At 39.6% G+C, this 25624-nt stretch overlaps 1 pseudogene; it reads left to right on the top strand.

The window, feature by feature from the left end:
* Positions 1 to 25368, top strand: part of LOC149749743 (UDP-N-acetylglucosamine--peptide N-acetylglucosaminyltransferase 110 kDa subunit pseudogene) — a 42646-nt pseudogene extending 17278 nt beyond the window's left edge.
* The last annotated feature ends 256 nt before the right edge of the window (positions 25369 to 25624 follow it).

Raw genomic sequence — 25624 nt, 5'->3', positions numbered from 1 at the left:
GAAAAAACCCTAAATCACACTCCATTGGTGGTTGCCTTATTTATAAAAATGGCATTTGAGGTTGTGTGACTGCCATCAGGTAAGCAAAATTAATTTTTAGCATGAAGTACTCCTATCAGCAAGAACAGCCTAGGATAGGCTAGCGGTAAGAAGTGAGGGGTTATGGGATTGGGGCATAGCCTCTGTTTCCTCCAACGCAGCTGGAAATTTAAACTGTGGGGCTCCTGCTTGATCCAATCAGCCCAGCTAGTATGTGTTGCCAGGTAGGGTGAATAGACTCAGAAGTACAAGAGCTCATCCTTGGTCCCCTCTGGAAATGAGCAGAGAATACTGTGTCAAGCAGAGGTGATCAGTCCATGGTCTGGAGACTTGGATCTCCTCACATAGTCCTTAAAGTCAGGGTGAGACAAAATGCCAATACAAATTATATTGATGACAGTATCAATGAGGTGACATTGAGTCCTTTGACCCAACGTGTGTCTGCAGTGTGCCATCCATTAGTAAATGGGCAAAGCCATTTGACAGATCTATCTGATACAATGAATGAATCTGACACTCATAGTTTGAAAAACTGAAACTGTATCCATTTGTCAAGAACAGTGGCTACTTGTTCTGCTTTATTCCCCCTGGTAGAACTAGGTGACGTTGCAGGCAGTAAGACGTTCGGCATTTCACCCTGGAGTAGCCCCAAAACTGAAGAAGCTGTCTTATCAATAGTTAGCTCCTTGTCACCAAGAATATTAAAGTAGATTTGTATGATTAGCAAATTAAAGAGACTGTAGTGCCTACCACTACTGTATTCACTAAGGCACCCAAGTTATTCTAAAGAAATCCTAATAATACATTAGGACCGTTTTGAATATTTTTATTTGATTAGCCATAATCTTCTAGTTCTAACATCCATCACCATTTTGACCACTGAAACTTGGCCTTCTTTTCTTACAGCCTAGCCCTGTGGTCTTGGGCTAATCACTAACCTGCTTAGAGATACAATTTTCTTCTCTATGAAATAGAAACAATATTATATGCTTTGAAGGGCTGCAGGAAGATGAGCTGTAATGTTTATCAAGTGCCTAGTAAGTAGCCTGGCCCATAATAAATACTTGGCTAATTGTAGATGTTAGTTTCATTTTTAGTTTTATTTCCAAACATTGCTCTTTACTTTTGGAACTGTAAAATTTGTTTTGAGAGTGGAGGACTTGTTGTTTGGATTCCTCCAACACTCTCTGTATATTCTGTACTTCTATCCCTACATCATTTATCTTAATGGAATAAATGATCTTTGGTCTGGTGATTCCAAGGTGACGAGGAGCTAAGCAGATGTTCAGTATACACCTGGAAGTATGGATTTTCATGCCCAGTGCAAATGTGGGAAAGGCATTATTCCCACATTATAAAGGGGGTAAAGACCTCCAACTTGAGGAGACTCTGGGTTGAGAGATGAGAGATTTACAGGTACTGTGTTTATCCTACAGGGTACCACAGGGGCTTTTATGTTCTGTAGCAAGAATTTGCACCTTATACCCTTGTAGTTAGAAGTAAAGCATACCACATAACTAATACCTAGTAAGCATTAGAGTTAGAATAGATACCATTTATTTAACGTTTCCTTTGTGTTAAGCATTTTACAGTTACAACATATGGATGGATACTATATTGTAATGGTTAAGAGTGTAGTTTTTTGAGCTGGATAATCCTGGATTGGAGTCTCATATTTATTACCTCTTTTTTTTTCTGTTTTATTGAGGTATAATTGACAGAATTGTAAGGTAGTCAAAGAGTATATCATGATGATTTGCTATACATATGCGTTGTAAAAGGATCCTTCCCATCACGTTAATTAATACATCTAACAGCTCATGACACCTTTTTGCTTTTTTTCTTTTTTTTGTGAGAACACTTAAGTTCTATTCTCTCCGAAAATGTTAGTTATACAATACTGCAGCTGAAAGTTTGTACCCTTTTACCAGTCTTCCCCTCTTTTCCCCACCCACACCCCAGCCCCTGGCAACCAGTTTTCTACTCTGTTTCTATGAGTGTGGCTTTTTTTCTTTTTAGATTCCATATATAAATGATATCATTCGTATTTATCCTGTCTGGCTTATTTCATCAGCATAATGCACTCCTGTTTCATCTATATTGTCACAAATGAAAGGATCTCCTTCATTTTTTTAAGGCTGAATAATATTCCATTACCTCTTAAATGGGTGACTTTTGGTACATTGTTTACACTTTCTAAGCCTCAGGGTTTCTTTTCTTCTGTAAAAAAAAAAAAAAAAAAATATATATATATATATATATACACACAGGTTATTTTCTGATATGTGGAATGTTTGTTGAATAAACAGATAATTAGTTGAGATCATAAATGTGACACTTAGCACTGTATTAACATTTATTAATACTCTCCCTGTTAATTTCTACAATAAATTGTATAATAAGTAACAATAATAATAGTACTACTAGTAGTTTTAGAAAATGCATAGGATGTGCCAGGCATCATATACTGTACTATCCTCCTTCATGTGCACCACAAGTTACATGTGGATATCATCTTCCACATTGTTTCCTTTAAAGAAAATTGAAGCTCAGCAAGATTGAGTAGCTTGCTCCAGATGTGAACTCAGGTCTGAATCACTCCACATATAGGTTCTTAATGACTCCATGTCTTTAATTCCACATCTGCATTTGTTTGTTGTTGTTGTTTTTAACTTTCCAAGCATCTGATGTGAAATTCCTTTCTCTTTGGGGAATTTTCCACTTTGTGGGTCTTGGTGAGAAACAGAGCCTTCCTCTCGTTATACAAGCTGAACATGTCAGATACACTGTTTACTCACATGCTCAGTCTCCCTTACAGATGGAAAACAGTCGGGCGACCTCGGGTTGGCCAACTGCACCCTTCTCTTGGATTTTGAATTACAAATAAATGATGTAAAGAAGCAAGGCCAGCAGTGCTGGGTCAACCTCCTGTTTCCTGTTCCTGCTTGGTAGCAAGGCCAGCTAGGACTTATAACATCACTTTGGCCTGATCCTATAATTGCAATAGCATAGGCTTGGCTTTCGGTTGTTTAGTCTGCTTCTAGTTACTGAGACCTAACCATAAACTTCCAGAAGTTTCCTTTTCTGCTCAAATTAGCCGTATCTGGTTCCTGATGATTACAAATAAGACCTTTCCTGATATACAATGGTGACCTACTTATCCAGGCAGATGTAACATCGTCCTGGCGGGGACAGAGGGCAGGCAAGTTCCTTGAACAGCTGAACAAGAAGAAAAAGACCTAAGAAGGAAGAATTGAAGCCAGTTCTGCTTGTGTTATAATTCTACCCGCAGCTGCCTCTGTTTCACAGACCACATGCTAAGGACCGTGTCCCTTCCCCTGTAACAGACGAGCAAAGTAGACCCAGGCCTTCCAACCCAGAGACCAGCTGAGCTGTACCGTGGACAATCTAGGATGTGAAAGACTTCACTCAGTGTCTTTGTCACTTGACATATTGTTCCTCTCTTTGGGAAGTAGCTTCTTTGTGTGACAAGAATATGCTAAACCAACACTTAAGTGGACAGAGGTGAAAGATGCCAAAATTAGCTACAGAAAAAAAGGTGTAAAGACTTGTATTTTCTGTTATTTGAAGGTGTTAAGACCCCACATAGAATATGAGTCCTTTAAAGGAAAGTTGTGAATGGCCCAGGGAATGTTGAATTTCCATGTGGCCATATGTTCTTGATCGGTCACGATGATGATGATGGTAGCAGCAGTAGCATTTATCAGTGTTTCCTGGGTGAGAGGCACTTTATCCTAATGACCTTTTATCCCCATGACGACCCTGTGAAGTAGGAAATACTGTTTCAGCATCTTCAGAGTTTTTCTTTCTTTTTTTTTTTTTAATCAGGAATTTACCCTAGATCACAGTTGGGTGGTAGAACAACCAGAACTGGACACTAGCCTTTCCTGAATTCCCAGAGTGTGATCTTAGCAGTTGTATTGCCTGATGCAGAGCCATGTAAATGTTGCCAAAGCAATGAAACGTGTACCTATTTCTAAGAGATTCTAACTCAGAAGCTCTGGGGTTTAAGTGCAGAGCAGTTGAGTGTGATTGTCTTTACAGACAGTAGATAACTTAAGAGAAGTTGTTTAAAAGTATATTTGCATATTGCACTACACTCTCATGTCTGTGATTGGTTAGCTATTGAGTAACTAACACAAATCCCAATCCCATCTCTAATCTCATTCATCTCTTGTATATTTGACCTAATTGAGGCAGTATTTTTTTTGTTCTTTCCCACAAACACACATCGAACATCCAAAACATGCTTACCATTTGTGAGCATATTCTCTTAGTTATTTAGGAGTTGAGTAAGAGTGAGAGAGAAGGGCTTCCCTGGTGGCGCAGTGGTTGAGTGTTCTGCCTGCCGATGCAGGGGACGCGGGTTCGTGCCCCAGTCCGGGAAGATCCCACATGCCGCGGAGCGGCTGGGCCCGTGAGCCGTGGCCGCTGAGCTTGCGCGTCCGGAGCCTGTGCTCCGCAACGGGAGAGGCCACAACAGTGAGAGGCCCGCGTACCGCAAAAAAAAAAAAGAGTGAGAGAGAAAAAGACACATAAATATGAAATACGGTCATCATTTTTTTAATATCCTTTATGTTGTTAATCCCTCTTAGCATTTACTGCCATTCACTCATTTGTATTATTTGGGGTATAGCAGTTTATTCACACAGCATTTTTACATATGGCTTATCATTTGTATTCTATTTTAATAACACTAATAATTATAGACTATTGACAAACTCATCAGACCCTACATATTCATTTCAAAATCATGAAAATAAGGTGGAAAATGAGGTGTAAAGTGGAAAATCTATGTGTACGTTTTCATTGGTGGAATGAGGAGCTACCTGAATATCACTCCTTTAGCTTTTCCTTCAAATGGTGCACTTTTTCCTCCATGCATAGGAGTCACTTCCATTAGGTAAACAGTAGTCTTGAGGGCAAACCTCAGAAGTAGAAACTGGAGAACTTTTCAGTTATGGTAAAATCAAACATATTTTTCTTCAGTAGTGAAAAAAATTCTTCATGAGAAGTTCAACCACCGTGAGTTCCATGGTGAAAAACTTTCCCCTTATAGATGCAACTTCCCCCAGAATTCTGAGAAATGTCGGTAGTAGAGAGGGGTGTTGCATACACCTGTTTCATTTCCCTCTGACTTTTCCTTCTCCTTTCTCTATTGACATTAAAATCTATAGTGAAAGCACATAGTAAGCAGTCTAGGACAAAATCTAGAATTATTCTTATGTGATCAAATGTACTAAAATAACAAAAGCAAATCTTATTTCTAGCTAATAAAATAGCATTCCTTATATGATGTCATATTATGGTAGAAAAGAAATATATGCGTCTATTTTCTTCTATATTAAAACTGCTAAGGAGTGGGGACCCATGAACTAAATCAATTGTTTTGGGTTCAAGTTGTAGTTTTTAGTAGCCATCCTTCTTAGCAAGTTTTCAGAAGCAAATGTAGTTCGTTTACTATCACCACTAAATGTGCAATTGTGTAGATTTGTGGAAAAAAGTATTATCAAATACATATACTTTAAAATGATTTGTGTAAATTTATCTATTCATATTATTATTCTCTCCAAGTAAATCAAAATCTATATACTGTGTTTTTCTTCTATAGCTTAAAAGGGGAATGTATGTTGAAACTTATTCAAATATTTATTAGGTGTCTACTAAGTGCCAGGCACTCTACTAGGCAGTAGAGCTGTTGTATTAGAGGTGGAAAATGTCCTTGACCTCCAGAACTGATACTCTTGTAAGAGAAATACTGGGTCAAACTAAGTCAACAGTTTCTTTGCTACAGAGCTTTTTACCAGTCTTGTGAATTATGAGTCTCTGATAAGGAGATGTAGTGGACAACAGATCCCAAATTTATTTGAAATCTTTTCCTTCATGGACTGTCTCATAGGATTTATGATCCACTGAACACACTTGAGACACACTAGTTAGTATTCTGCAGTGGTTAGTTAATTGTTTTCTATTAAACAACTATATACTGAATCCATGATATTATTATCTGGATTTTTTGGAGGATACAATGATGTACATGGCCACTGTGATGATAAGGGGGTCCAGTTTAGTTAAGAAGAGAAACAAACCACAGGAGTTATAACTTAATGTAACAAAAAAATACACACACATATACATATATTTATATGTAAATTACTATTTATATAGTATACAATGTCTTCTGAAGAAGATAGAGTTGTTTGTAACTTGGGATCTCACAGGAGGTTTCACAGAGAAGGTAGACCCTGAGCTGGGCAGAATTTCAGTAAGTTAATTTGGTTCTGACCGTACGATAAAATCAGGTATTTGCACTGGTCAATCTGACCTTGATGGAACAGCATTCCATTTGCAGGGAATAGTGTGATCAAACATGCAGTGGTAGAGATTGCCAGATTGTAATATTCCAGTGCCTGGAAAGTGTTGGAACATCTGCTTTCTCCACGGTCTAGAAAAGTGAATCTCAAGTGAAATGGACGTATAATGGAGGCCAGTGCTCTTTGCTTTGTACACTGCTTTGATTCTACAACATACAACAATGTAGTGATCTGTTTCACATTGTCATTATTCGAGAGGGTTCTTAGTAACAGGAGTGGAAAAGGAAGACCTCCCTTCCTGTGTTTCTGCCCTATGCTCTTAAGCCAGAAAAGGTACCAACATCACTGACGTGACCTTGTCTCAGGTATCTATCAGGATCTACTAGAATCATTCTAGTGAAAGGTAACTAGACGTCCAAAGGACTTAAAAGATACACTATAACCTCTGTATACTTTATATACCTGGTGAAACAAAAATGTCACCTGAGTGGTCCCCTTCCCTAGAAATACCAGTATGTTTTTCCAGTGCATGGCAGAACTTTGCAGGTAAAACTGGGATAAAGGTGAAGAACAGTCTTAAAATTCTAGTCCTTGAACAGCACCTAACACACAACAGGTTTTCAATAATCTTAGCAACAGTATTCACAAATAATGACCGTCAGCGTAACTGCTCTTTTGTGCCAAAATACGTTACCATATTCCTTTTTTTCCTTCAGCTTTACAACTTGGGTTCTACTATTGTTTCCATTTTACAGATTAGGAAAGTGAGTCTCAGAGATGCTAAGTCACTTGGGCAAGGTCACAGAGCTTGTAGGAGATAAACCTGCACCCTTACTGTTGGATCCTACCAACCAGACCATAATTTAAGTCCTTCAAAATATACCTCAGAACCTTTGAGTAAATTAATGAATAAATCCTCCTAGTCAGACTGACCAGATCATTATATTAGGTTCAGCTATAAGTGGAGGAAAGTCATAATCATAGTTGGACAGTTAATACAGTAATTTACTTGCTTTGAATTTTCTAAATGATGTTTAGCTGGTAGTTTCATGATGATAACCATCGAATAAAAACAGGCATATTTTGGTGTTTGGAATAAGATCTCGTATTGAGTAAAATACGTATTGATTCCTAAACCTATATGATGTGAGTAACAGATGACATTGAGATGTCGTCTAGAAGTACTCCTGTGCAGTTCATCATGTCAACCCAGCTAATAATTTTAGAATGTTCAGAGTGAATAATATATGCAGCCATAAAGCATATTTCTAATCAATGCAAATAATATTTTTCCTATGCTAAACCCAGAGTTAAGTTATAACACGCATCATAAGATTAATGGGCCATGTTTTCTTCATCACTTTGCTAAATTTCTTAGTCTGGAAACCATTCAGAAGGTTGCGAATTGGAGCTGAGCAGTAGTAGTGACACTGTGCCTCTGATGATGAAACTATTTCCACCCCGACCCCTACTGCTCCCTTCTTGGGAAAGAAGGCAACATGTCTCCTAGAAAAAGTCACAGGTTTATAAGCTGGCTTGTATAATACGTTTGGAGGAATAGTGTGTCTTTTAAGCAGAGCCTATCTCGGCATGTAAAATAATTTTTACCTACCATTTAATGAAATTAACACTCACTTTGAGGCTCGGTCTTTTGCCATTTGACTCCTGGATCACGTCTATGGATATATTTTTTTCTTGAGACGAAGTGTGAACCCAATATAGTATCCATCATTCAGTCTATCTAGCTGATGTACATCCTCTGAAGCACAAGCTCCCTGAGGCCAGGCACTTTATCTGCTCTATCAGTGTAGCCCTGATGCCTAGTGTCTAGCTTTTGGAGATTCTTAATAAACATTTGTACTGAATAAGGTATGTATATGGTGAGCAAAAGTTGGCTTCCCATTTTACAGTCAAGAGTATCCCACTCTTGTTCTGTGAACACTGGATAGCAGAATCTTACTGTTATTTTTCTGTTCCCTTTGCAAGATTCCTGAAAGGGCATTCCTGTCCTTAGAATGTCCATCTCCTCCCATCTTCCTGGAGAATAACTCTTCTTTCTGAAATACTTAGCCCCATTATTGACTCTTTAAGACTGAATGTATTACCTCCTTACAAACAGGAAAATGCAGTGCTTTTTTTTTTTTTTCGACAATTTATCACCAGAAAATTATTCTAGCACCTGAAATTCTGGACCTAAAATGCCTGGACTAGTGGTTCTCAAAGTCTGGTACCCAGACCAGCACATCAGCTGCACGTAGGAATTTTTAGAAGTGAAAGTCTTGGGTCCTGCTCCAGACCTGCAGACTCGGACACTCTGGGGGTGGGGCCCACTACCTGTTTCAGGAAGCTCTCTGGGTGATGCCGATGCATACTCAAGTGTGAGAGCCACTGCTTAGACCTAGAGCTTAAGGTTTAGGCTTTGGACAGATCTGAGTCCTAAACACTACTGAGACACTGGAGTGACCATGAGCAAGTTACTTCTGGGAACCTCTTAGCATCTGTGTGCCTTGCTTAGCTAATAGTGATTTTAATTAATTAGAATAATGCACACGGTGTACTCAAGAGAGTAACCAAAGCATACGTTATGTTCCATAAATTCTAGCTGTTTACCATTATCATCAATCAGAGCTTACTGACACATCCTGAAGACATTCTTCTAATAAGTGTAATAATGTGGTTTGTAAAATTAACAGCTTAGAAGAGCATATTACGAAGTTCATCAGACAGGGTCTCAGCAGGAAATCAGGGGTACATCAATAGGGATAAATTGAGCCCAATGTAGAGAATCAAGAGATAGTGTAGTGCCCTGGGTTCAGTAAAAGTGTGGCTACTTTATAGGAGATGAAAGAGAAAGGAAGCCTTGCTGGAGAGAGAGTCCTCCCCAAAGATGCTGTGATGCCCCACAGAGAAGCACTATACGTTAGTTGGGGGATGCAGCCAACTCCCAGCAATTTGGCAAGAATTAATACCCTAACTTCACTCCCCTCCTTCATTCCCTACAATCTTCTATTGGTACTCTTCATTGGTGAGCCAAACAGAAGCCAGAGCAAGGACACTTACTAAGATAGGCCATGCAAGCCATCCATATAGAGTTGGGTGGAGAAAGGATGTGGAAGGGCAAATAGGACATATTTCCCGCAGGTGGTGAGCGAGCTGTAAAATCACTCGCCCTTCTAACATCATTGCCATTGCAGGAGCACGGAGGAGCAAGTGGTTAGTTCTGACTTGGCAGATCCAGGAGACTGTAGGACAGAACTGGTATATGAGTTGGGCTTTAAAGGTAGATTTGAATTTTAATGGAGAGTATGGAGTAAGAAATGGTGAAGAACCAAGGGAAAGGGAGATTCATTGCAAATGGAGAAAAGAAAAGTGGCATAAAGACAAGAAAAGTCAAGACTTACGGAAGAGATAGCAAATACTCTGCGTGTGACTGGAGCAGAGAATGGGTAGACAAAGGCTGGAAGTTAAGATGAAGTCATCCTTGAATAACATTAAAGTTTCCTCCTTTAACCTCAATTTCCACCTTCTACTCCCTTCACTAACATTGGAAAATTAAAAGTGAATTTGACTGGGTTGGTGGCAATGGCAGTATGAAGCAAAGAGAGGAGAATAAGAGTAAAAAATTTAGTAGTACCTTGGTGAAGCTGGGTAAATGATGGGTGGTGGTGTCACGTCAAAGCATGGGCAAGTGATTGTGACAAATATAGGCTTATTTCTTGACTATATGACTTCAGTTAAGGTACTTAAGCCCTCTAGGCTGCAGTCTCCCAACCTGTAAAATGGGGATAAAACCTCGCTTCCTCCAAGGTTTCTGTGAGGATCTAATGAGAAATGGAAGTAAGAGTTGAGTCCAGTAATCAGTTTTTAATACATATAAACTAATGTGAGGATAAGGGTAAGAATACTTGCTATCATTTATTGAATACTTATTATGTGTCCAATATTGTGCTAGTCTATTTACATATCTTTTCTCACTTAGCTTTCTTTTATCTGCCTTTCTATAGGCAAGAGATAACTGATGGCTCAGTTATGAGGAAATGCAGTTGTGAGGAAAATGTCAGAGGGAAAATGTACCAGAAAGTTAATTCCTAATGGATCTGTCAGCCTTAAACAGAGCATGTCTGTGCTAAAATGTATAAAATATCTGTGCTAAAACTACTCAATTGGGCAAGTTTTGATAAAGTATTAACTTAATGAATAGGCATAAACAGCTTGGAGCTTTTTGGAGGGTATGTGGTAATCTTAGTATTGGTGTGATGACTTTTGAAAGTTCTATGGCGTATAGAAGTCAAAAAGAAGACCCGGAAATTGGGAGAACTCTCTCTGAAAGTTATTGGGGAAGTCTGGCTAGTAAGACTCCAAAAGGGAGAATCAGTAAGAGGCCAGGTTATTCATAGGCCTTCTAAGAATGTGTCCATGAGAAATATTTACAATGATTGGATGCCGGAATAAAGGAGAACACTGGCTCCATAAATGGTAACTTATTTTACACAAACAGGCTAATGATAAAAATAATGCAAATCTGATGGATTTTTAAGAGTTTCATTGACCAAACTGAGACAAAAGTGCATAACAGCTAGATGCTCATAGTTTTAATCAGTTCCCTTTGGAGTCAAGCAAAGATAGCACCTGAAATGGTAAGGGACGTTTATGCAAGGTCACCAAGATTTTTGGTGGTGCATTTGGGATATAAACCCATTTCCATAAGAATTCTTTCAGAAGTCAAATGTTTGCTTGTCAAAAAGAGCATGAACTTACTTCCAGGAAAAGTTCTTAAGAAAAAATAATTTGAGTAATGAAGAACACTGATGTAACAGTTACTTTAATTTAAGAACCCAGAAATAGAGGTAAAGAGTAAAGCAATTATGGGTTAAGAGTCTGCATAAATTCCCCTGGAAGGGGGATATGGTCAGAGATGGCAATTTGAAAACAGTGAGTCACCAAAAGTAAAAGTTTAAATTACAAGCTGTTTTGGGGGTCTTCAAGAGAGGTTTTATAGATAGAACAACAACAGCAGCAAGGATAAGATATAACGCTGTCATGTAGACTGCAGCCTGAAAAGAAAGCATTGCAGAAAAGCCACATCATCCTGAATTTATATTTCCGTGCATTTGAACAGATTGGAGAGCAGTAAAGTTGTTTTAAGAGCGAGTGATTTAAGTCAGCCAGCTTGTGAATAATACGAGATATTTTTGCATTTACATTAACTTATGTCCATAAATAACGAACTTTAACAATGAACAAAATCCATAATCCTGATAATGCTAAGAAAACTGGAAAGATACCTTTACCTTGAAAAGACAGGATAAAGAAGACAGCATAGAAATTTAGGGAGATTGCAGTTTTGGAAAAATCATATTAACATTTATTAGCTGCTACAGCTTTGAAATGTGATGATTTAAAGAAAGAAGTAGACTGTTGATTTCTAAAAGGTAATGTGTTGGCTGAAAGAGAAGAGAATCTTGTTGAGACCTAAAGTGTTCTTTTAAGGATATATTTCAATGTCATTTCAAAAAATAAACGCATTTCCCATAACAAAACAGTGAGGTTAATGGAATCATGCAGGTGAAAGCTTTTTGGCCCGAAGGAGTTCCATCCTTTGGAACAAAGTTTTATTGTTGAACACACCATGACCCAGGCCTGTGAGTGCCAGCACAGTGGCTGTTTTTACAAGATCTGGTACAATATTCACAGTAGTTCTGGCCTTAGCACTAGCCAAGGATCATTCTTTTTGTATCTTCCTGATTGCTTCCTCTACAGAAATGGGATAATCCCTCCTCTTCTAAACTGGAAAGTAGTTTCTTCCCTCAGTAAAACTAGTTTCTTCTCCAGGTTGAACTTTTCCAACTCTTAGAGGTCTAAAATGAATGATAGGAAACATACTATATTTGCATCTATTTTTATTTAAGAGTTATCTAAGGAGATTTATCTAATTAAATAGGAATTTCCTAACAGATGCCAAAATAAACAATCAACAAGTTTTCTTTAAAGATCATATATATTATATAACAAGATCCACCTAAGAGTTAAAATATAAGTAGGTATACAATTCAACTATTTGAAGATAATTTTTCTTCTTACCACTGAAGCAATAAGCAGGTAGTAGTACAATTTGGGGAAAACAATATTTCTGGCTTTTGTTTATTTTAATTTGTGATATTCATGAGATCTTTTGTGAAGCCTTTGGGTATATAGTAAAATTAATGGGTTTTTAACTTTGTATCGACTCGTACTTTTGTAGGTTTTAAATTTTTCTTCTGGCTTTAATTTATGCTATCTCCTTTTACTTCTTCATTTAGAAATAATGTATTTTTCTCAGGATTGCAATCTCAGTGCAGTCCTCTACTTTTCTATTTGTTGGACGTTCTCTTAGACATCTACATTTTTATCTAGTTAGTACCTTTTTAGTTTTTTATACAATTGATAAGAACTCTTTAATCTTATGAATTCTTTATATTTTCTCTTTGGAGACAAGATTTATAGGGATTTCCTTGGGCTTAAACTAGAAAGAAAAACGAATTTGCATATGAAATGTTGAAGGCTTTGTTACAAAGTGGACTAACATTATATGTATGTTTGAAATAAACTGCTTCAACCGGAGCACCTAGCTGTTAACCTCCAGATTAATATCTGTCATAAAATATGTGCGTGCTTCCAACACATGGCATTGCCTCCTATTACTGCATGTCCAGGAGAAATTGTTTTGTCTTGTAGCAAAAGACATTAGCTCTTTGCACATTTTTTTTTTTTTTTTTAATGACAGCTATCCAAAAATCAAGCGTTCCCTTGTATGTGAGGACAGAAAAGGACAATTTTTAGACAGGTCTAATATCCAGTTGTACCTTTCAGTCACTTAGAGAGAAGGCTTAGACCCCTGAAGCCCAAAGTCACAGGTTTTTTAGGATTATGGTGGTATATACCTCCAGTTTATAGAAAAAAAAATGCGTTGTAGAAAATCCAAGTTAAATTAGGACTCAAATCCAAGTTAAATCTAGAACTAAAGTTTTACTGCCCCAAATACTTGTAAACTCTAGGTTACTGCTCTGTTGTCCATTTCATCAGTTGCAGAATATTCAAGTTAGCCTTTCAGTGCTAACAAGAACATAAAAATGCATTATGTCTAAAAGCAGAACATGATTGCCAAGGCAGATCTGCGCATTACCTGAGAGTTTGGGGGGCCACCCAAGCGGCATCTACTTGTTTGCTACTGACCTTCAGTTAGACTTGCTCAAGAATTGTTACAATGTAGTAACATACACCCTTATGTACTCTTGAGTTTATTGAAAACACACAGCAAATGTGCACACACACACACATACACACCAGCACACACCTACTCTAGAGCCTAGAATTTTAAGAGTCAGAACTTTTTACTTGCTTCTGGATTAAGATGGACCCTGTATTTCCTCAGCATGCTAATTAGAAACTCTATAAACAATTCAAAACCAGCTTAAAATTCTGTTTTACAAAAAAAAATTGATGTTAAATATTATCCTCATAGAGTTCTACTCTGACTTTTCAAATTGTTTTTTTCTCCCTTCATGGGATAAACAGTTAGGGTTTCTTTTTCTTTGTTTTTGTATCTCTCATTGTAAAAAATTCTATCTTGAAAGCTGATTTATTATTTCTTCCTTAGCATGGATGACATGGAAACAAAGATGATATTTCATCAGTCTTGTTTTTATTTAAGTTGAAAGGTTATATATTTCTACTGTCTACTGCAATACTGCTAAATATTTTTATAGTGCTTGTAAATCTTATGACATTATTTTTTTAGTTTGTATTTAAGGCATTTACTCAAAAGGGACCATATGCCTCAGTTCATGTCACTCTATCATCAGTGTGTATGGTCACTCTATTTTCTAATACTTTTAAGATTGGTTTTGGCCCCAACGTTCCTCTGCCAGATTTATTTCCTTTATTTTCCCCTATGTAGCACCATTTGGGCCATTTAATATGTAATCTCCCAACTCACCTTTATAGTTATTTTAAACATATGTATATATTTGAAATACCGAATTGTTTTGTATTTTCTAATTTTTGCAAAAGTAGTATCGACTACAAATCACATCCTATTCTTTTATTTTCTACTTTCATCTCTACACTTCCAGTGTCGAAGGCTGGACACATCTGCCCACTTTAGTACTCTGGCAATTAAACAGAACCCTCTTCTGGCAGAAGCCTAGTCGAATTTGGGGAATGTGTACAAGGAAAGAGGGCAGTTGCAGGAAGCAATTGAGCATTACCGGCATGCATTACGTCTCAAACCAGATTTCATCGATGGTTATATTAACCTGGAAGCTGCTTTGGTAGCAGCAGGTGACATGGAAGGGGCAGTATAAGCTTACGTCTCTGCTGTTCAGTACAATCCTGATTTGTACTGTGTTCGCAGTGACCTGGGGAACCTGCTCAAAGCCCTGGGTCGCTTGGAAGGAGCCAAGGCATGTTATTTGAAAGCAATGGGGACGCAACCGAACTTTGCAGTAGCTTGGAGTAATCTTGGCTGTGTTTTCAATGCACAAGGGGAGATTTGGCTTGCAATTCATCACTTTGAAAAGGCTGTCACCCTTGACCCCAATTTTCTGGATGCTTATATCAATTTAGGAAATATCTTGAAAGAGGCACGGATTTTTGACAGAGCTGTGGCAGCTTACCTTTGTGCCCTAAGCTTGAGTCCAAATCATGCAGTGGTACGTGCCAACCTGGCTTGTGTACACTGCGAGCAAGGCCTGATAGATCTGGCAATAGACACCTATTGGTGAGCTATTAGATTGCAACCACATTTCCGTGATGCTTACTGCAACCTAGCCAACGCTCTGGAAGAGAAGGGCCGTGTTGCCAAAGCAGAAGATTGTTATAATACAGCTCTGCGGCTGTGCCCCACCCATGCAGACTCTCTAGCCAATATCAAAGGAGACCAGGGAAACATTGAAGAGGCAGTTCGCTTGTATCGTAAAGCATTAGAAGTCTTCCCAGAGTTTGCTGTTGCCCATTCAAATTTAGCAAGTGTATTGGAGCAGCAGGGAAAACTGCAGGAAGCTCCGATGCATTATAAGGAGGCTGTTCGAATCAGTCCTACCTCGGCTGACGCCTACTGTAATATGGGAAACACTCTAAAGGAGATGCAGGATGTTCAGGGAGCCTTGCAGTGTTATACTCCTGCCATTCAGATTAACCCTGCATTTGCAGATGCCCACAGCAATCTGGCTTCCATTCACAAGGATTCAGGGAATATTCCAGAAGCAATTGCTTCTTATCGCACTGCTCTGAAGCTTGAACCTGACTTTCCTGACGGTTATTGTGATTTGGCTCATTGCCTGCAGATTGTCTGTGATTGGACAGACTATGATGAGCGAATGAAGAAGTTGGTCAGCATTGTGGCTGACCAGTTGGAGAAGAATAGGTTGCCTTCTGTGCAGCCTCATCATAGTATGCTGTATCCTCTTTCTCATGGCTTCAGGAAGGCTATTGCTGAGATCCTTGGGAACCTCTCCTTGGATGAGATCAGTGTCCTTCGTAAACCACCGTATGAACATCCAAAAGACTTGAAGCTCAGTGATGGTCGACTGCGTGTAGGATACGTGAGTTCTGACTTTGGGAATCATCCTACTTCTCATCTTATGCAGTCTATTCCAGGCACGCACAATCCTGATAAATTTGAGGTATTCTATTATGCCCTGAGCCCAGATGACGGCAGAAACTTCCGAGCGAAGGTGATGGCAGAAGCCCATCATTTCATTGATCTTTCTCAGATTCCATGCAATGGGAAAGCAGCTGATCGCATCCATCAAGATGGTATACACATCCTTGTAAATATGAATGGTTATACCAGGGGTGCTCGAAATGAACTCTTTGCTCTCAGGCCAGCTCCTATTCAGGCAATGTGGCTGGGCTACCCTGGAACAAGTGGCGTGCTTTTCATGGATTACATCATCACTGATCAGGAAACTTCACCTGCTGAAGTTGCTGAGCAGTATTCTGAGAAACTGGCTTATATGCCCCATACTTTCTTTATTGGTGATCATGCCAATATGTTCCCTCACCTGAAGAAGAAAGCAGTCATCGATTTTAAGTCCAATGGGCACATTTATGACAATCGGATTGTGCTGAATGGCATCGACCTCAAAGCATTTCTTGATAGTCTCCCAGATGTGCAAATTGTCAAGATGAAATGTCCTGAGGGAGGAGACACCGCAGACAGCAGTAATAGAGCTCTTAATATGCCTGTCATTCCTATGAATACTATTGCAGAGGCAGTTATTGAAATGATTAACAGAGGACAAATTCAGATAACAATTAATGGATTCAGTCTTAGCAATGGACTGGCAACTACCCAGATCAACATTAAGGCTGCCACTGGAGAGGAGGTTCCCCGTACCATTATTGTAACCACACGTTCTCAGTACGGGTTACCGGAAGATGCCATTGTGTACTGTAACTTCAATCAGTTATATAAAATTGACCCATCTACTTTGCAGATGTGGGCAAATATTCTGAAGCGTGTTCCCAATAGTGTACTGTGGCTGTTGCGTTTTCCAGCAGTAGGAGAACCTAATATTCAACAGTATGCACAAAATATGGGCCTTCCCCAGAACCGTATCATTTTTTCACCTGTTGCTCCTAAAGAGGAACATGTTCGGCGAGGCCAGCTGGCTGATGTCTGCTTGGACACTCCACTCTGTAATGGACACACCACAGGGATGGATGTCCTTTGGTCAGGGACACCCATGGTGACTATGCCAGGAGAGACTCTTGCTTCCCGAGTTGCAGCTTCCCAGCTCACTTGTTTAGGCTGTCTTGAGCTTATTGCTAAAAATAGTCAAGAATATGAAGACATAGCTGTGAAACTGGGAACTGATCTAGAATACCTGAAGAAAATTCGTGGCAAAGTCTGGAAGCAGAGAACATCTAGCCCTCTGTTCAACACCAGACAATACACAATGGACCTAGAGCGGCTCTATCTACAGATGTGGGAGCATTACGCAGCTGGCAACAAACCTGATCACATGATTAAGCCTGTTGAAGTCACTGAGTCGGCCTAAATAATGACTGTGTGCACAGGAGAATTACCCTGTACCTGAGCCTCAACCTTCCGGGGGAAAGGCAACTACTTTCTCCTTATCTGTACAATACCATGTTGCAGATGGGTGACAGACAATGATAAGATAGCACAGCCAGACTTGCTTCCTGCATGATCATGATCACGATAGGGAGAGACACAAGAGATGGGAAACTGCTGCTCCACAAGGAGTCTCCATAGAATTTTGCAGCATCCAGGTGTCTGGAAGGTCTGGAAGGTAAGTCTGGAAGGTCTGATCTCCCTTGGTCTTCCATGGGATGGATGGTTAGTGTGGAAGGGAGATAGAGATTGCCCAGCCGTTTTGTGATTATCATGGATTGATTGAGTCTTCTGGATTAATATTTTTCTTTATATTTTGGGTATTGGAGCTTTTAAAAATGTTTGGTTTCAGGTATTTTTATTCATGTGAAGTGTATATGATTCTCTTGAGATAAGGTTTTAAGCTAAAATATTCCTTGTTTTAGTTTCTGAACTCTACAGATAAATGGGGACTTTGCTGCTGTAGTCTTTTTATAGGTTTTATAAACCACTTGAGCCTACATCAGTCATTTTAGTTTGTGACATAATGTTTGGAACTATCAGTGCTTTGTTGGTTTATAGATGATGGCTTAAATTCTTTTCCTGGTCCGCTTCCTTCTTCCCTTTCCCCCACTTTAAAAATTCTCCTGTAACTTGGCTAACAAAACACCAAGTCTGATTCAAAACCTCCCGGAGTGTTTCTCTTAGCTCGAAGGGACTGTCCCTACTTGTTCCCCTCCTTGTTCCATTCCATGGGAGATAAATCACCAGGGCCCAGAAATCAGAAAGAATGTAAAATGAGACAAGCAAAGCTGTCTCCCCCCTGCACATGCAGGTTATTTTTGATGCTTCTGGGTTTATGGGTTTTCTCCCAGGGAAGTTAACCTTGAGCCGAGACAGTCTGTAGATAATGTAAACCACCATCTGGCCACCTTCCTTTTTCTAGTCTATATAATCTGCAACTGTAGCAGGAAGGTGTGAGTCTTCCTTTGGTTCCAGAGTGAAATGCGAGTTGGAGTTGGAGTTGGAAAAGAGGCCCACAACCAAGTGTTAGAGAAGGAAATGTGAAGTCATTAGTGAAAAACCAGGTTGAAGTTAAGGTGAAGAGGCATGAGGAAATGGTCAACTGTTACAGTATTACAAAGATCATCAAGAAGCATATCCATGAATGTGGTTTGTATTGCAATCTGCTGAAAAAGAGACAAGTATCCTGGCCTGGCCTTCATGGAGATTATATTTTATTGATTCTGATAATAGATTATTGTTGAAAAGGGCCTCCTATAAATTATAACCATGCAAAGGCAGCAAGATAATTTTTTTTCTTTATGTATGTGTTTCTCATTCCTACTCACTTCTCTCTTAGGGGAAGAGAAAATCACACACAAAAAAATGTCAAGTCTCAGCTATTCCTTTTCAAAATAATTTTTTTCCAAATTCCAGTGGAGGCAATAGGTTAACTGTTAAGATTTGTAAGGCTCAAAAAGCTAGATTTTTTACAAAGTGTACCCAAATTTTATTCTATAGCTAATAGCTTTGGAAAGAATGTGTCATGATGCAAAGTTGGAAAAAGCTGGTTTTTCTTCCGTGAATGACTTCAGTGTGTTGGGAGAAGAGGCAGAGAAGAAATCAAAGTAATTAAACATGGGGTGAGTTTTCCTGATAGGGGACTCTAGTGCTTTAAAATAGACTAGATAACCCTAGGGATAAGCTGAGGGTAGAACAGACCAATGCCTCATTTCCAATCTGGTACCCTGGAAGAAAACAGTGTATTTCCTTTGAAGTCTTGAGAGGTTTCTCTTCTGCTTTGTTTTGGTTTTGGTTCATTTTGTAATCAACCTTATTAAGGTATCATTTACATACAATAAAATGCAGACATTTTTAGTCAATAGTTCAGTGACTTTTAATTAATGTATACATTTGTATAACTACCACCCCCATAAAGATAGATAACAATTCTAAAACCCTAGAAAGTTTCCTCCTAGGCTTTTGCAAAAGTATCCCCATCTCCCACCCCAAGGCAACCACGGATCTGTTTTTTATCTTTAGAGATGACTTTTGCCCAGTTTAGAATTTCATGTAAGTTGAATAATACAGTAGGTGCCCTTTTGATCTGGCTTCACTTGCTCAGCATATAGTTTTTGAGATTCATTCATGTTGGGATGTTTTAAACCAGGACTTTAGCCTGGGTGGCTGATGTTGTCTGAAGGCACTTATAGGTACATCTGAGTCTCTGGCATTGTCAGTGTCTGTTCTTGGCTCCGTATTTTCAACTTTACTAAGCAGCACAAGGTTGAAGTAAGGAAGATCATTGTCAGTATAATGGAGGTGAAGTGGGTTCTGTTATATAATATTCTCAGCAAAAATTGACCTGCTTGGAATCATTGTGTTGATAATTGACAAGAATACTCTTCTTCCAAAAACCTTGGTACTATAAAACTTCTAAAGGACGCTGTCCTAGGACTCTTTTAGTTTTCATTTTTTGGGAAACATTTCTGGAAAATTCAAATGTTCACAACCTGAAAGAAGCAGTTATTCACCTGAAGGCTGACTCTGCTAAAGTTGAGTTGTCCGACCTTTACATGCTGATAGAAGCCAAATAGCCTTGCAAAACAATGCTCTCTTATTGGATATAAGCATATAGATTGTTTAAGATGGACGTGTATATGCAGTAAAGTGAAAAAACAGAGAATCTTTGGGTTTCCCTTGCTGGGTTTTTTTTATTTTTTCATTTAAGTTTCTATAGCGTATGCTAATAATTCAGGGTAACCTCAGGTTAGTTTTAGTTCCACTCTTTACATAAATGTTGAAGTACTCCATACCCACCGTTTTCCTACCTTCCTTCTTTTCTTCCATCTTTCCTTTCTCACTTCTTATAATCCATTATACTTAATCCTGCATTTGCTGAGGTGGCACTTAGTGTAGGAAAATACTGTGAAATTTTGCTGTTCAGAATGCATGTTGACCAAATTCTATATTGAGAAAAGGTCTGAATTTACCCAGAGTAACCCTTTCTCAGCGTCTTTGAATAAAGGCCATAGAAAGTGGGCTCTATATAGTATCCTGACAGGTATGTAGAATTCATAGCAATTGCCCTCAAAGAGCTTACCTATCGTAGATGCATATGAATGCATTTAATGATTGCTTTATTGGCAGCAGTGCCATCATACATGGTCTGTTTGGTTTTATATCATTCTCATTACCTGCTGATTACCACTGTATACATTGCAAATGGAATGGTTTCTATGGCTTGTGAACTTAACGGCCAAATAATATGTAATTTATTGCACACTTTAGTGTAGAAGATGGAGACTCCATAACTTTTCGTGTGTGCTTTGCCCCTTTGAAATGTATTACCCTGAGATCAGGCAAAGTAATAAATTTATTTCAAATGTGCGTGATAGCTAAACATCAGTTAGGAATGGTGGGCAATATTTCTTCTTCCAGCAACATAACAGTGTTTAAAGACTAAGCCATTGAACGTGGAGTTACTGAACATGGGACTCAGTTCACTGGGATCCCTTCTTAGAAAAATAAAGCAAAACTTGAATTGGATTTGTGTGGCTTATTCAAGTAGTAACTTATCAGCTACATCTTGAACTTAATTTGTCACAAACATTTGGTATTTTATTAACTCTCTTCCCCTTCTTCCCCCGACTCTCACGAGAATGGATCATGAGTATCTTAAAACATACTAAGTCGTCTTCCATCCCTGTTACTCTAACTACAAGAGCACACTTTCCTTATCCAATGCAACTTACTGTCTTTTAGAGTAGCTGTGCTTTTAATTCTGTACAAAATTACAACCAGCAAAGAGAAACATTTTCAAGGAGCCACCACATTGTAGAGCTTTAGAAAGAAGACTTTAGAATTAAGGGCAAATATATCAATTTATAGCTAAAGCACCTGAGGCCTAAAGTAGGCAGGTTACCATCGAGGTCAGGGAAAGTGGTGGAAGATCAGGTTTCAAGCTGAGGAAGAGTCTAGAGGGACTCAATCTGAGCAGGTCAAAAACTGAAATGAGACGACGAATGTTCTGGGAAGGCTGGCATGTGGCCTCAAGTGTGGGATTCAGACACGGAGTGGGCCCGGGGGGAACTGAGCTTCTGCAGTAGGCAGAGAAGTCCACCTCCTCTCCGGAAAGTGCCGCTGACATCAGGGAGTTGAGGGGAAAGAGCAATGAGTTCCAGTCCACCTGAGAAAGCAGGCCAGTCTGATTAACTCTGAATTTAGGCTTATTTCAGATACTTCTTGAGAAAGAACTTGGACAAGAGCAAGTCCCACGCAGCCTCTTTTAAATCCATGCCCAGTATTTTCTGGTGGAGTTGCTTAAACCCTCCAAGTGACTCCAGCATTTTAATTTCACTCTGTAAATAATTCCGACAGTTCTATGATTGATTATTTAATGGGCAAATAAGTAGGGTCACAAAAGAGTGTGAATGTATTTTACAGAATGAGGATGGGCGGGGTGGAGCAGTCTGGAATAGGACACCAATAAAAAGGGATCTTGGTAAAGAAGAACGTCTATTAGAAATGGAGAGGAATTCGCAAGGAAATTAGTGCCTGACTCCACGCCCTTCTCTCTGCATGTTTAAAAGCTAGTTTCTAATTTTATTTTCATAGGAGATGTCTCTGTGATGAATTGTCTTTTACCTCCACACTAGTTATCACATGGACATATTGTGAAGTTTGTGTGAGAGAAAGCAAGTATTAGAATTTCTCTTGCAAGCAGCCATAAGCACTGCCTGGAACAGTCTAGGATAGAAGGAGAAGGAAAGGAAGGTGGAAACAAAGGAGAAAGACAGCTGATGATGCTGGAGTCTCTCGCTGGGATTTGTGGTATCTCATTTTGAAACTAAGTACAGAAAGTCAGAACTTGACTGATTGTTTCTTGATCACGGTTTGTTTTCATTTTTGCTTTTTTCGTGCTCTCTCATCAGTTATTCCAGCCAGTGCCATGTCATTTTCAGTTTCAGTAAGTAAGCATGCCTGTCTTGTTTCCATTTGCATTATTCATGCAAACGTTGATTGAACTGATGACCCCGAGTTATCACGGAAACATTAAATACACCAGTGGATACATTTCTTAATTTTAGAAAAAAATTACCGAGTGAAGGTTAAAACAACTCCTCTTCATTTTGTCATTTTAAAAATACTTCTCCTAACATGCAATACCTCATTGCCTAACAATGCCAGATAAATGAAGAATTCCTATGTATTCCTGAATGCAGGCTAGTCTGTATATTTTTTGGCAGGTATGACCGTTACCGAGGGTAACGGCCTGGTTTGCTGGCCATGTCCTGTCTCCTAGAAAGTTGTACTTTCTGTTTTCTTTCAGTTGGTCCATTGGATATCAGAGGTGAATTTATAAAACTATACTTCCCTTTACACTTACTTTGTTTTGTTTTGTTTCCCTTGAAGACTAGTTGATTGACAATGTTGTGTTTCAGGTGTACAGCTAAGTGATTCAGATATATATATATTTCTTTTCCAGATCCTTTTCCTTTATAGGTTATTACAAGGTATTGAATATAGTTGCCTGTGCTATACAGCAGGACCTCGTAGTTTATCTACTTTATATATAGTATACCCTTACTTTCTGTGATCCACGCTGGTCAGACCACATAATTATTTTCACTTCTGATATAATTTTTTCCGGTCCAACCTCAAATCTTTGATAAGAAGATATTTTAAAATAAGTTTAGCATGTGTGTGCTCTAAATCCAACAGTAGTTATTAGAGATATGATTTTGCACTAGGTATTCCTCCCTTTTTTGTTCTTGGCCAACCAATTGAAAATTAGTTTTTATTTTCTGGTTGATTTGCTAGATGTTTATGACTATAATAAAAGTCTTAAATTTTGTCTCATATCTTAAAACACAATCTGAATTAGCAATGGATATTGTGCCATACATAGGGGCTGTGATATAAATATAGTTTCTAACTTCAAAAACATATAACCTAGAAGGGAACACAGACACATATGCAGCAATTATGGTAACTGCATTTGTTTACTAAGTGAAATAGTACTGAGATGGATAAAGTGCTAGCGAGCCTTGAACAGGCAAATCAGCTGCAAAAATAGATGCGCAGTTCTTTAAAAATCTTTTTAACATTTTTCCAGGTACATGTAGAATATAACTTAGCATAAAAACGGTATGGGTTTGAGGATATGGGGAGGGGGAAGGTTAAGCTGTGACAAAGAGAGTGGCATGGACATATATACACTACCAAACGTAAAATAGATAGCTAGTGGGAAGCAGCCACTTAGCACAGGGAGATCAGTTCGGTGCTTTGTGACCACCTGGATGGGTGGGATAGGGAGGGTGGGAGGGAGACAAAAGAGGGAGGGGTTATGGGGATGTATGTATATGTATAGGTGATTCACTTTGTTATAAGGCAGAAAGTAACACACCATTGTAAAGCAATTATACTCCAATAAAGACGTTAAAAATAAATAAATAAGTAAAAGAAGACTGACTCATCCAATTAAAAAAAAAAAGAAATTCTCTCATCCTGGATTCAAGAGAAGGGATGAAGTAAAAGGATGAGGAAGAACAAGAAGAGGAAATGTGAGCGTGGAGAGGGTAGGAGGAAGAGCAGAAGGCAAATAAGTGTATGTGCTTCTCTTGCCATCCCTGACTTTTTTTTTTTTTTTTTTTTTTGGCGCTTCAGGAAAACCCAAAAGCCAGAGAAGAGCACAGAGGTGCTCACCACTGCATGTGAACAAAAAGGTGGAGAGAAGAGAATGGTGGTAATCTGCGCAGGCAACTGGAGGATGACCTGAGTGCATCTCGCCAGGGAACAGTCCCCGTTCCATAGAATCCCTGAAGATGCCAGGCTCTTATGTTTAGATGGGGGGCCGAAGGTGTCTGTGGGGTCATCACGTACATCACTCCTGGAGGTGTTGTTCACATTGTGTTCTTTGTAAAGAGTGTCCCTGGTGAGGTTCAACATCTCCCTCTGCAGGACCCAGCCTTGCCCTCCCAACCCGCCAAGGTCAGCAGACAACATCCCCAGTTAATCCCCAGGTGTGGTGAGATATCTGGAGTGGCCCTGGTACCCCCCAGTTCAGGCGTCCTGGGGAAAGGGTGAGGAGGACAGAGGAACCGGGGCTTCTTCTCATGCAAGCAGACAGCTCACCTGGCCCAGCGCTGCTGCATCCCTGTGGGCACACAGTAGCCCTGTCATCCGGTAGGGGACACTGCAGGATCCACACCTGGCTGGGATTTGCCCAACCCCTGGGGACCCCTCAGCCTCTGTGGAGCCCCACTGAAGGGCCTGGGTCACCTCATGGCACCATTTCTCAACCTGAGGTTCTATAGATTTTTCATAGATGTGTAAAAATTGAATACAACACACACACAAAATGAAGGCAATTCAAAGCAATGCTAATTTAGGATGAGTTAAAGGGCCAGGATTCCAAATTAATTATGACCTTAAAATTAGATAACAAATACATCTGGTTTTATTACATGCTGAAAAGCAGTGTCTTCTACAAACTTTTCATGTTGGGATACAGCAAAGCTATAGAATTTATGATTCTGTGACCACAGCATCAGGATATTTTTAAATTAAAAAGCACAGGCAAGTTTGGCTGGGGTGTTAAAGAAAGAAAAACGATTATTAGGGGAAAAGGGAACATTGCGGTTCTCTGCCCACTTCCACTGTGCTGGTCTCATGATGGGCCGTGTTGCGTGTGGGCTGGAGGGACAGGGTCACTACTCCCACCTGTGTCATCAGACCTCCCACTCCTCACAGCGCCCAGGTGGGAGGGACCCACACTTTTCAACCTGGAGCCCCAGTGCCTCCCCTTTCCTCTGCATCACTTTCACTGTTCAGGGGACCAGTCGCTCGAACGCCGCCCGGCCAAATGCCCAGGTTAAATCGCCCCTGTAGGACAGGTCTCTCTGCTACCAGAACACACTTGGCAAAGAGCAGCAAACAGGCCCCAGTGCCCTGGGGATGTGAGCCCTGGGGATGTCAGGGCCCAAAGTCACTTGCAGGGTCTGAGTAGCCCCCTGGGTCCCACACAGCGACCCCAGGGAGCCCACCTCCCCACTGACTCCAGTCCCTGCCTTTGTGTGGCAGGTTCTCGTCTGACTCCTGTGAAGACTGTGACCTGGAGGCCTCAGCCTGAGACTCAGAGGGGATG

The sequence above is a fragment of the Delphinapterus leucas genome, chromosome 3 (genome assembly GCF_059928025.1).
Source record: "Delphinapterus leucas isolate spDelLeu-1000000601 "Yukka" chromosome 3, BTC_Dleu_Yukka2, whole genome shotgun sequence".
NCBI classification, from domain to species: Eukaryota; Metazoa; Chordata; class Mammalia; order Artiodactyla; family Monodontidae; genus Delphinapterus; species Delphinapterus leucas.
Note: the sequence above shows the minus strand (reverse complement) of the source record. Positions and strands in the feature narration are given on the sequence as shown.